The sequence below is a fragment of the Pezoporus flaviventris genome, unplaced genomic scaffold (assembly GCF_033815535.1).
Source record: "Pezoporus flaviventris isolate CSIRO_AGI_PZ_B2104156 unplaced genomic scaffold, CSIRO_AGI_Pfla_v1 ptg000015l, whole genome shotgun sequence".
NCBI lineage: Eukaryota > Metazoa > Chordata > Aves > Psittaciformes > Psittacidae > Pezoporus > Pezoporus flaviventris.
In genome coordinates, this window is record NW_026892563.1 from 2,370,353 (window position 1) to 2,384,105 (window position 13,753).

Sequence of the window (13,753 nt, forward strand, 5' to 3'; positions counted from 1 at the left end):
TAAAGTAAATTTTCAGGCAGTTTCTCTTTGATTTTCTCATTTACTGTATTTGCCAGAGGAGGCTTCTGTGTCACTGAGCAAAAGGATACAGAGATCTCAGAAATTAAAAGCTACAGATGAGATCTGGTGAAGAATCTCAGTGTTGCAGAGTGCCATTTTGCACAACTGCAGGCTTGGTCTGCCTCAGTAGCCTCTGGAAGCCCATGTATGATGCTGGCAGCAGATAAGTCTTCATCATGAGACAAGACAACCATACAAGGGTATCTGAGTTACAGCTGCACAAGCTGCCTCAAACACTAACAAATGACAGAGCTATGAAGCCCAATCAAGGCAACGTGATTGAAACTATGTGGCTGCCTGTGAACACTGAGCAAAAGATACTTCAATACTTTGAGATGCCCATCAGCCACGCAATCCTAATCATATTGTCTCTTTTAATATATCTGCACATGTTCAAGGTCAGCAAGATGGCTGTCATTTCAAAATGCAGGTTTTATAAAAAAACTGTTAAGCTATTACCATCCACTATCAGTATTCCAAAATGTATTAACAAAGTGGATCTCTGCCTTATCTCCATGTTATCCTGCCAGACTTGTAACAGTGTAAACAAAAAACAGACACTGAAAAATACCAAATCTCCATGAAAAAATATATCCCAATTACTGAAAATGTATTTTAGTTTAATATAAGAAAAGGAAAACAAAAGATTTACAAAACTGAAAAGTAAGACACAGCAAAAAAGTAGAAATTGTGTTTGACAGACACTAGAGTTCATGCAAGTTAGGTGGTAGCTGGGCCAACATTTAGCTACTGTAAAAATCAACTCCTACCAAAGCTTGACTCACAGACTGTACTCATTGACTCACTGCAGTAACAGTGCAAACAAACACCTTACAGAAATCCACTGCCAGTTCACATTGCCAATTCTGTTTTCATGGCTCAGGCAGGGGCAGATTCATGAAACAAAAATCCAGAGGGAAAGTTTAGCATTTTTTTCACTGAAACACAAATCTTGGTTTTATCCTCATTTCCAGTGAAATAGAATCATAAAATCATTTAGGTTGTTAAAGACCTTTAAGAGCATTGAGTCCAATCATTAACCAGCACTGCCAAGTCCGCCACTAAACCACACCTGTAAGTGCCACATCCACGTGTCTTAAATACCTCTCCAGGGATGACGACTCCACCACTTCCCTGGGCAGCCTGTTCAGTGCTTGACAAACCTTTGAAGGTGAAGAAATGTTTCCTAATGCCCAATCTAAACCTCCCCTGATACAACTGGAGGCTATTTCTTCTCATCCTATCGCCCGTTACTTGGGAGAAGAGACCAACACCCTCCTCGCCACATTCTCCTTTCAGGCAGCTGCAGAGAGGAATAAGGTCTCCCCTGAACCGCTTTTTCTCTGGGCTAAACAACCCCAGTTCCCTCAGCCACTCCAGTAGTGATAGGGTGCAATTCCAGTAGTCTCTGCCTCTCTCAGACTCCCTGATACTCCTCAACCCACCCACCTCCTCCTGGAGCCCAGTCACCAAGCGCAGGAGTTCCCCTACCTGGGCACACCTCCCAGAGGTGTGCTTACCACTGCCATCCCATGAAGGCATAAGCACAGAGCACAGCCTGCAGCTGACACTTGGGTGGCAGCATGTTCCCACTGGAGCTCTGTTTGGGCAGCTGTGTCAGTCACGGCAGGTGCAGAGCTTAGAGAGGCCATGGCTTTCTGCCGGGTGGATACCATTGCTCCCTGGTTGAGCTGGCAGGCCCTTGTGCATGAACTGCCACACAAACCGCAGTGCCATACCCTTGCTGCCACACCATGCCCCTGTTTGCCGACCCTGCTGGTGGCACTCCTGGTCACTGGTGCTCCCTCTAAGGGCTTCTTTTATATGTGGGAGGAGCTTGGCCACTTTTGCATCTGGCCCTGCCCAGTAGTTTTGTTCCAAAATCTTGCCTGTGATTAATCCAAATGACCTTTTAGAGAATGAAGTAAAGGAAGGGAGGAGAGGCGAAATGAAAGAAGGACTGAAAAGCTCTTCTATGGCAGAATCAACATCCATTCTAATTGCAAGCTCAGCAGATCCCAAATAAGAGATAATAAACTCAATGCACTGGATTTATTAGCAACGTTCATTTGTGATAAGTATTAGGGTAAAGAATTGGACAAAACATAGTGAGGAGAAAGAGATGTGGAGGAATTTTTGAGGAGGAATTTTTAAACTTTACAGTATTTGTGACAAATATTACACAAAAATTTAGGTACTAAAATGTCAACCTGCTCTGGCATTCTTACGTAAGTCAGAAAATTATTGTAAGAGGAGAGGGTAAACATGGGAGAAATGGCAACTACCAGAAAAAAACTAAGAGAAGGCTTTGGGGAGACCTTAGAGCAGCCTTCCAGTGCCTAAAGGGGGCCTACAGGAAATGTGGAGAGGGACTTTGTACAAGGGCATGTAGTGACAGGACAAGGAGTAATGGCTCTTAGCTGTCAGAGGGGAGATTTATATTAGATATTGGGAAGAAGTTCTTAACTCACTGTGAGGGTGATGAGGCACTGGAACAGGTTGAACACAGAAGGTGTGGATACCCCATCCCTGGCAGTATTCAAAGCAAGGTTGGACAGAGTCTTGGGCAACATGGTCCAGGCATGAGGCATCCTTGGCCATGGAACCGGCTGATTTTTAAGGTTACTTCCAACCCAAACCATTGTATGATTCGATGAAGAATAAGAGGGAGAGACCTATCCCTCATGAAATTAGAAATGAGACATGCAAGTTCCGAGGAAATAATGTGGATAAACCAGACCTTTATTTATTTATTTATTTTTTCCCCTCAGAAAGGAAATTAGAAGAATAGAAAAGAAGAAAACCAAATAAAAACCAAAACCCAATAATAAGAAAGATAAGGACAAAGCTCACTCTGAAACCTATGTCTGTGGTGACTAAAAGACTAAGGATGGAGTGGGGAAAAGAGAAAGCGATGCATGACTAGAGAGACCATATAAAAGCCGTACAAAGACATTTTAACATACAGGCAAAGAAATTTTCCATTTGGAGCACCATATTTTTCATCCTGTTATTGAATGTAAGTGAAATATAGTGAAATACTTAAGTAGGGTTGACAGCATAAGATCAATTCTTAGTCTCCTTTTAGCAACTGCAGAGATCCTGAAGCTACTCATACCAGCTAAAAAAAAAGACATAAAACACTGGAGTCTTGCTCCCTCGTCTTCTGGGTGAAAGAATCATGACATTGTTTGGTCTCTTATTCACACAGTATCTTATGTTTGCTTAGTAGCAAAACTACTGCTCTTGTATTAAAACAAACACCATGCTGTTCCTTCCCTCAGCACTCTCAATCCAACCGTAAAAAAGCAGAAGCTGGTGGAGATTGAACAGAAAGACCCAGCATAAGGCATCTTATACTACGCAGTCTTACAAATACTCTGCTCACTGCAGAGAAGCAGCTGTACCTAGACAGACACTACTGACAAGACGCCAGCCCTAGTCATCTCTCCAGCGTAGGAGTACAGCTGGTTGCAAGACAGGAACACAAACTTCCCCTTAGTTGAACACCGTTGCTGGTTTTCTTTGGTAGCAAAAGAGATGACAAAAGAGGTTGATAAGGCAGAGCTGTCAATCCCCCAATAACTTCATCTCCTCTTTTATTAGCTGATGTCACATTGTTGTGACAATCAGTTGTGAACGCTCTATCCCTGGCAGTGTTCAAGGCCAGGTTGGACAGAGCCTTGGGTGGCATGGTTTAGTGGGAGGTGTCTCTGCCCATGGCAGGGGGGTTGGAACTAGATGACCTTGAGGTCCTTTCCAACCCTAACTGTTCTACGATTCTGTGATTCAAGACCATGAAACTGAAAGATGCAAGTTCATACCCAGCAAGTGGCACCTCTCTCTTACGCTGAGCCCTGTTCCAGCTACGAGCCTGACAGTAACAGATTGCTCTGTCAGGCAAATATGACTGAACTCTGGCTCCTGGAAACACTCACAGCTTCACAGGCTCTCCTGCTGCTCCAAGTAGGCAGGAGTTTCATATACCCCAAAGACTGAGGGGTTTTGACTTCATATAATGCTCTCTCTCTTAATAACCAGGCTTGGCTATTACAGAAGGATTTATTTCTAGCCCATGCTGCTACTTGCAATCTAGGCTCAAGCCAGATGAAAGGATCGCAAAGGCAACCAACATTTTCTCTGAAAGTGGAAAGCAGCACTTCTGGTTGTGAATGTATTTACAATAAAAAATCTTGTGGATTTTTTTTCCCCATTATTTTGCTAGGAATCAATAAAGCATACAAATTACTATAACATTTATATGAGATATGCGCCAATCAATTTCTTCCAATTTCTTCCAATTACTATGCACTGGTTTACTTTTCCTCCTTCTTCCTTCCAGCCACTTACAGGAGTTACTGTGTGCTACGAGAATATTCTTAATCACTTAAATAAAAACCAGCAGCTACTTGTCTCTCTGTCCACTAATTATAATTTTTCTCCTGCCTGTGTTCAGAAGCTGCTGCACTTGTACCTAGACCACTGCTGAAGCCAGCTGCAGTCTTTCCACAATGGATAGCCAACCTCATAATTTAAAGAAAAACAAGACACCTTCAGTGTGAACAAATGTGTCTATAGCAGTTTTCAAGACATCATCCATGCACACAGACACATGTAACTGTCCTGGGTTCAGCGCTTCAACCAAGGCAGTAACATATACAGGCTTCTGAATTTGAGGATTAAAGGCCTCAAAGAAAGACACATCTGAAGAACAAGCACTCTGCCAGTCAGCTCATACTGCATCAGATCTACAATAATACAACCTTGTCATTGGGGTGAAATAAGAAAATCACGTTAAAGCTGGGTGAAAAAAGCAGTTTAATCATGTTTAAGAATGTGGGTTGGTTTTGTTTTTTTTTTTTAGATTTCTTGCTAGATTCACTATCATGATGCTGAAACCAAGACATGTCAAATCCCAAGACATATCAAAATCCAATTTTATTTTAAAAGCCAGAAAAAAACCTGATTTTAGAGTCTCCATAAATTCTCATAAAACTTGGTAAAATACCTGTGAATGAAGGAAACATCTCTCCAGAGGCTTACATTGCACCTACCTTGTGCTATCAAAGACTATTCAAAATGATCAAGCTTAGTTACTTATTAAACTCAGTTACTGGGATTGAGACTTCAAAGTATAGTGAAAATTTGTTAAACAGTTAAAAAATAAAGGGCTATGATTTAAAGCATCTGGTTAGTGATCAAGGACTCCTCAGCAAAAACATCATTTTAAAATCTGGCAACAAGGAAGAATGACTCTCAACAACTACCCAATCCAAGATCATTTAGATAAAAGAGATAGTCCAATATACAATTAGTTTTCTGAGGCAGTCCTGGAGAACACCCGTTTTCCCTTTACATACACTTTCTTGCAAATACTCATGGATTATGAAATACTGAAAGAAAAGTATGAGAAGAAACCTCCCACTGTGGCTCTACTTGGCTCCTAACCCAGGATTTATCCCTCAGGTCCTCAGCCTATGTCCCAGAAGCCCCATATCCTGCATGGATCATTCCCAGCTGCTGTCAGTTCTCATGCCCAAGCCATTAAGACCTTGCATCTGATAATAACAGTTGCATCTTTTAAAGCTTAAAAAATCAAATAGGCAAACAGCTATATTTTTCTTTATCCATGAGGTCCAAGGCTCTACTAAGAGTTTACTGTGTCAATATTGTACAGAAGGAAATGGGAGAGACCATCAGAAATTAGATATGATTTCAGCTGTGGTTACACTACTCTTTCCAAGCAGTGTTTTTTACTGGAAGGCACAACCTCTCCAAAAGACAGTCTGTTCAAGAACTGGCTCAAGTTATTTGGCCCTGCTAAAAAAAAGAAACTGACTGAGAATAATGAATGACCTGCCCTACACAGGACATTAGAGTAGAGGATGTACCAGACCAGATATATTTTGTCTGTTAAATCTGTTTCAGGCTAAATCTAACCTTTTGACTTTAGACTCTGTGACTAAATAGTTTCATCAGTAGTGAAGCTGAAATGCTTTGATGAAATATTTGTACAAACAGGAAAAATTATGTTGCTCATTGAACAAAACAATCTCTTCTGGGGATTCATTTCACTTGCAATGTTCAGTCAGCAGAATATCATGGAGAAATAAATATGTTCCACATCATAAAACTCTAGCACTCCAATATTCAAATTAAAACTAAATTAGCCAACACAATCACAAAAGGTGCTGCTAGTAATTTATTAGACATAATTTATGCCTCTGATGAGCCAAGATAAAATACTTATGTAATTACATTTGTTATATTTAGAAAGATTATAAAAACACAGAACAAAACATTTGAAGGATTATTTAATGCTATTACTACTTAGGTCACAGGCATCTTAGGACCAGGGTCCTAATTACAATTACTAATTACTTGGCACCATTTGTGCACATTTACTTTCCCTTTAAATAGCTCTCCCTACCTTGAAACAGTTGGACTTCAGATAATACTACGAAACCAGCAGGTGAACCCAGCATTCAGGATAAAAGAAAGGATGAAGCTAAGCAGTGAGTCTAAAGCCCACATTGTGAGCAATAATCACAGTTTTCCAGAAGCCTCAGCATTTCAGTGATAACGTTTGAAAGCACAGGGTAGCAAAAAAATGTCTTTTTCTATCTTTAAATGTGTCACCTTTTTAGATTAGCTTGGCTGTGTTAAACATACTTACAAATAAACCTAACTCTTTCCAAATGATTCAAATCTTGAAGCATTGCATGCATGGGGGATCCTGCTCGTTCTCCTACATAGCCTGGCATGAACTTCCATTTGTCAAAATTAAAATTCCTAGGAACAACAGCATCCCTTCCTCTGAAGGCACTGTTGTAGCACTGCAATCAGTGATAACAAGAACAGGAAAAAAGAACTTCAGTGCATACCTAAAAAAAAAAAATTAATATTATAAATATACTAACAAGAAGAACATTCAAGTGCCAGCTTCTCCCCTCTCTCCTGTACTAATCTCAGGCTTCACAGATTATTTAAGTGCTCAGCTCAAACATTAGCATTTCAGTAATGTTTCTAAAGATACCAGTGAAATGTAAGCTGCACATGGTACCTCATTAAACATTATTGTCAGGCTTTATCTCTACACAGACCGTCCTAATACCTCATTGCTAATCACAGCAGCCAATAAATGCCACAAGATAGGAGTATGCATTAAAATTTATTTATAAACATTTAAAAGTCTTGGCTAAGGACAAGTTTCAGGCAAGAAGAAAAAAGACAGGACAATTACTCACAGTCAGTTTTCCCTATAACTTAATGACTATATCAAATTATTTTAGAAAATAAACATATTTATTTATTTGATCATCAGTGTCCCCACAAGTTTTATATAGTTGCTTTATATGACTCATATGGGGAAACACTCATACTTCTATGCAGTGACACAAGTCTTACCCGATGCACTTGCCACACACATTAGCATGTCAAAAGGATCTCATTCTGCAGGAATTCTGCTACCATCCCATATGGCACAGTGTCTTGAAACCCAGCAAAAACTCAAACCTTCTCATTCCATTAGGTCAAAACTTTCAGATGAAAGTCTCAGGTTAGGGAAAAGTGACCCTACCACTAAGCCAGTCTCTTGGCAGGCTGTTGACTGCAGGAGCAATCCTGCTCCTCGACTCACCCTTTCCTACTCACATGTCCCCATGTGTGCTGCAGCCAAGGTTGCCAGATGCAAGGCAAAAGGGCAGAAGCAGAACCATCCCTTTCAGCAGCCACTTACCATCAATCACATAAAACTGCACCCTCAGCATGCACACTTCACAAAATAATTTCTTATATGCAATCAGCAACTTTGGTACAAGCAGGTTTCTCAACTACCTAAGGAGGCGGGATGTCTTGGGAGAAAAACTGGCACTGATCTAGAGAGAGCAAGGAACACAGAAAGCAGATAAGGTATGGCTATTAGGGCTGGCTAAAGATGAGTTGAATAATTCATGCTTATCTCAGGAGAGAAAAGGGCATGAACCGAGGCTCTTTATGGTATTGTTCTCTTAGAGGGAAATACCTATTTATCTGCAAAGGAAAGCAAGAAGTGCTGTTATTGCTTACATGCTATTCTTCAAATGCAAAACATCATAAAAGCTCTCTTAAAGCTGGACATTATCTGATGTTTATTTACTGTATTCCTTTCAGTTTCTGTATGCGGGATTGTTCCAGAAGTTACAAACGCTCAAAATACCTTGTATTAGAACCCAAATAGGGGCATCTGTGTGACCAGATGTCTAGTGTCAACAAAATTCACTGTGCTGCTCTGACAGAAAGCCATTTTTGTTTTATTAAACCAGATCATATTTTCCCCTGCATAACCTTTCTTTTTGTATTGTTATATTAGTGAGCTCATTTCCAAAAATGAGATAAAAGCTTTTAGCTGTCAATCAATGAAAAAGAAAATTATCTGAACGACTATTATGAAGTATGACTAACTTTTTTCCTTCCTTCAAAAGAGATAAATTTTAGCTACCATACTTTTGCTTTGAAAATTTCTGTTTTCTTGGCCAATTAGGTTTATTTTTAATGACCTCAAATATTACCAACTTTTTTTTTGTTTTTTACCCATAGAGGAGAAAATACTGCAAATTCCATCTTAATATGGCAAAATGAGCGACACTATCTATCTATTTGATCCTACGGAAAGAAAACCTGAGAGTCTTCTAATTCTTTCACATAATTCTGTAACCAAAGGTTGTAAAAGATGTACATGCTGTTTGTAATTAAAATTGTACAGAAAAAAATCAGCAATGGAAAAAAAAACCCCATAGGAACAAATGCAGGCAACAGGGAGGTTTGTACCCTAGTGACACCACAACCTAATGAAACATTTAATTAAGTGACAGCTAGCATTCTCTGTCACACTGTCCGGCTCCTGCTCCTTCCCCCCTCATGGCCTCAACTCACTGCCAAGACTCTTGTACATAGCACTTACTAATTTCATCCCTTTCGGAGCTTCCTGCATCTGTGAAAGCAGCTGTTTTCCTTCACAGCCCTAGCCAGCTGCATTCGCCTTGGCAATCACTCCACTAAAGAAAGCGCTCTGAACAGTTACCTTCTGCACCATGATGAGCATTTAAAGATCTTGTAATAGAGAAAGAAAACCAGGAGAATTGTTTTAGTGAAAGGGCCATACTCAGGTAAATGTCTATAAATAGAAATTAAGTGCCTAATGACTGCTCTAGGATTTGGAAAATATTAAGTGCTCCGCATAAGGACAGATTTCATACTTTAACGTGGACAGATGAACAGAGCAGTCATTGCAACATTGAAAACATGACATTATGAAAGAAACTATCAACACTGAATCTCATTTAATTGTCTCCTTACATCCTTCTACTCTCCTGTACTTAATTGTGTGTCTTACCACTTGATTGCATGTGCTTCAGGGCAGGGACTCGCTAAATGTACAGCATTTTGAACCACAAAACTTGCAAATCTACCAGTAAAAGTATATAATTAATAATAACACCAAAACCAAATACTAGCTTTGCAAAAACTGATGGCCATTATTATGCTTGTTTTAGAAACTAGGTTTATGGCTCTTTTTTTCCCAAGACAGAATTAAGCACTATAAATTGGATTGCTATGAAATATCTGGATTGTCACTGAATATCTAGACCGATAATTTGTCATGTCTTTCAGTAGTGACACGCATTACACTGTTGTGTCTTTCATGATACCAATGCACCAACTTTCGCAGTACTATCTGAAAAGCATCCGCAAGAGTTTGGGAGGCTATATGTGACTGTTGCTTTCTCTTTCACCCCATTAATCCTTCAGACATTTCTGATGAATTCACAAGGAGGCTGGACACCCTCCATGAAACTTGCCTCCCCATGAAAGCTCCTTTGCAAAATCAGAAAGGATCTCATCTCATGTTCACCCATCAGTTCAGCGCAACGCGTTTCTACCACTAATGGCATGTATTTGGCTGTTATCCTTTAGCACAAGAAGAAAGGTTTTGCAATCCAGGTAGGTGGAGGCTGAGGGAAAAGCCAGATGAGGTATGCAGATGGAGCATGGCACAAGATTATTATTCCAGCTGATATACTGACATCTATTAATTTCAGTGTCTTGCAAATTCAGAATTATCAGAACTGTCATTGATACTGCCCTCTACAACTCCTACTCCAACAGGAAGAATTCAGGTGAGGATACTCTTCTATTACTGTCAACTTTTTCAATTTAAAATGATTTTTGAAGTACTTAATTTTATTTATCCAGACCATTTCCATTCCTGGGAGCAAAGTGATCTTTACTGCCTAGAGCTCAGGTACACTGATGAATGAAATCAGCTCAATGAAATCTTCCCACTCTTGCAAGTAAAACTGCTCTCAAATAAGTGCACAGCTGCCAGTGTGTGCTTGATGTATTTGCTTTGAAATTATTTAGCTATTATTATCAATTTCTCACACAGGTCATTTCCTGTATGCCAGTGAAATCTCCAGATTCCTATGCATTTTTCAGAATTTATTAGAGTTACTAAGAAATCTGAACTTTTTGCATTAAGAGTCTTTATTAACACTGGGAAGTAGCCTACAGTTAGCTATGTCTAAAAGTGCTGGAAAGAAAAACCCCAAGATTTCAAGATGACAGTTGAAAACATCACATGAATCTTCTATTGCTTTAAAGCAACTTTATCTGTTACAAATACGATCTCCAAAATCAGTATTTGAACATGATAGAAGATCTGTTTGCCACTCCCTGCACAGCGCAGCCACTAGCAGCGTTCTTGTTCTTATCCAAATGCTGTCACGAACATTTTGAAGACAGTAAAAAAATTACCTAAGGAACACAACTGCTTGACATTACAAAGAATAACGTATGGGGTCATTCTCACAGCCTCTTGCCATTCATGTCTTTTCAGCTTACGAAAATATTTTATCATCAAATTGCACAATCACCTTCACTAAACAAGTAAAATCACTGTATTTTGCTTTTTCTTCTCTTCCTTCCAAAGGTGTATTTTAGATCCCTTTTGCAAAGCAAAGGTACCAAGTTTCCTGGTTTATTGCCTTGAAGATGAAGCTTTTACCTTCTTTTACAATTCTGAGCAACATTTTCTGGTCCTTTAAAATATTTTGCATGAAGAAATTAAGGGGCTACCACTTTAATTTTCAGTAATAAATAACTAAAACCTTTTCTATGTATATACAAAAGTATTTGCTTCACTGGAGAAAAGGAGGAGAGAAAAACCTTTTCCAGAATTTTTGGAATACATTTATGTGAACTTAATTTCTGCTTTTTGTCTAGTCTTTTAGGTATATTTTAACCTATGATACTGACCAGTTCTGACTAGTAAATGATCAGCCCCTACTGATTCACTTGTGTTTAAAAAAATCTTATCAGCACATTCTCCAAGTGACTAGGGAAGTCAATTGTGATTCAGCAAATTTATTCAAAGTATCCTTTGGCTATTTCATAAAACCCTCAGATATTCAAATTCCCTTATGAGAGAAGACTATAAGAAACATCTGATCAGCTTTTGACTCAAGATCTCAACATCTGTCAAAAGAGAGTGAGAATTTGAAACAGATTCTGCAAAGGCCATGACAAAAAAATGTTGGTTTGTTCTTTATATTAGGTATATATTTGATCATCATGAGACAAAGGGACTTTTACAACTGATTTAGCTGGAAAAGACAGAACTCTGATATAATCTTATGCCTTTTACCTGCAGGGGCATGGTTAAAATGGTGGGTTTGAATTCTGCATTTATTGAGACTACTCCTTAGCAATTCTTTCCACAAAATAAAGGTATAGCATTTAAAAATGAATACCAGACTAACAGCTCCCTCACACACAAATTCTCACATGTGCATGCACAAATACAGAGGCTCTCCTAGTAACTTATCATTTAGCTCATTTAAGTCATTCCCCTTCCTCATAGCACCTACCAAGTGCTATCTCATTTTCATTTTAAGATTATTTTGCAATATTTTCATGACATTTCTCTCCCATTCTTGTGTTACTCATTCATTACTTCAGCCACTTCCACACATTCTCACTAATGCAAATTTAGTTCAAGTTAAAATTGTGACTCTTCAAACATTCCTATAGACCCAACTGTGTGAAAATGATCAGCATAGTGAGGGACTTTTCATACTGACAATTTATATACTTTCTGATTTTAGTGATTTCAACAGGATACATACATGATAATGCATCTGTGGTTGTGGAAAGTACTTCAACATCCATTACTTTCTTTAAAAGCAATGGTATAGATAACTGGGAAGAATAAATTCTGTCTAATGCTCTCCAGCATGAAAAGCAAGCCCTGCAAAACAATTTCCTGCAAATCGATTAAAAGACACTCCGTAATCTGATAACAAAGCAAAACCATGGTAATAGCTTCTGAAGTACTCCATAGATTTCTATTTATTTCCTCTCAGTCGGTATGGATCACTGGTCATGGAAAGGAGACTCTAAGCACGGTGATTTCAATTCCAGGTAAAAGTTAACTCTCTAGCAGAAGCCATTGGTGGGCAGAAAGGCGAGGCTGACCTTGTTATTGCTGACTAAAAGAAAGATGTCAACAGACACCCAATTCAGAAGACCTGGACTCAAATAAAGTTACTACATTGCGTGGTAGCGCATGGAGGAGACCCCACTGTTTTCAGAACTATACATCAAGGGCCTTGACTCCACATCACTTGAATTTTATTTTTTAAACTATGCATTAAAAAGAGACGAAAAAAAAACCCACAAGTCTGACTGCAATGAGGTCTACAAACCACAAAGGGAACTGCAAAGTGCCTCCTTGTTAAGCACTATTTACTCAGTATCTCACATTAGTTCAGACACAGCATAAAAAAAACATCCACGGAGAAATGTCAAACCTTTTTTTGTTGAGATCCCCCACTCTAGAGGCGTGGTCTTATGTAATTGTTCATAGACATGTGACATACCAGAAGAAAAAAAAAAAGAAAAAAACTGAATAAGATATCTGCAGTGGCTTGCTACCATCAGGCTGGAGAACAGAAGGACAAGGGGATATACTAGAAACTATACCGACAAACTTCTCACTGCATGATTGTGAGATCTGATCAATTCAGTCAAATCATCAACTCAGTTATTATAAATGACAGATATCTTTTCATTGTGGGGCAGAGCAGCAGGAAGAAAAAAATTGGAAAAATCAAGCACATGAAATCTCATATCAAAACCTCAGTAGTCATGGTCTCTTTGTCTGCATATATTGAAGAACATAGCTCCATCTGGAGACCAGCTGTCTCAAAGAGTTAAATCAACCTGGTCAATATAGCGTAAAGGGGACAGGAACAATGTCTTAAATGCCACTTCCATGATCAGAGACATTGTTTAATACTCACACAAGAACATTCTAAATCAGGCAAAGCCAAACTGTTTTCAAGACAACCTAAAGAAAAAATCATGGAGGGCAAGTTATTGTAGGATATTCAATGTACACATTTCATTTATAAAATTTGCAGTTCCTCTTCCTGCCAAACATCTGGTTACTTTTCCTTAGTTAGATGTATATTCTTCAGGACAAAGATATCCTCTAGGATTGCAAATGGCTTAGCATATAGCAAACACTGCCCCAGATGTACTTCTCCAGGTTTTTGGGGGTTTCTGCCCAGGTGACAAAATGCTTAGTCAAATAACAATTTCTTATGAAACTTATCACCTATAGAATTAATTCTTTTACTTTCATATAAGCACA

The 13,753-nt window shown here is 38.9% G+C and overlaps 1 protein-coding gene across 9 annotated transcripts in view; it reads right to left on the minus strand.

Annotated features, from left to right (window-relative positions):
• SH3KBP1 (SH3 domain containing kinase binding protein 1) overlaps window positions 1-13,753 on the minus strand; it is a 232,221-nt gene that overhangs the window by 42,535 nt on the left and 175,933 nt on the right. The window lies entirely within an intron of this gene.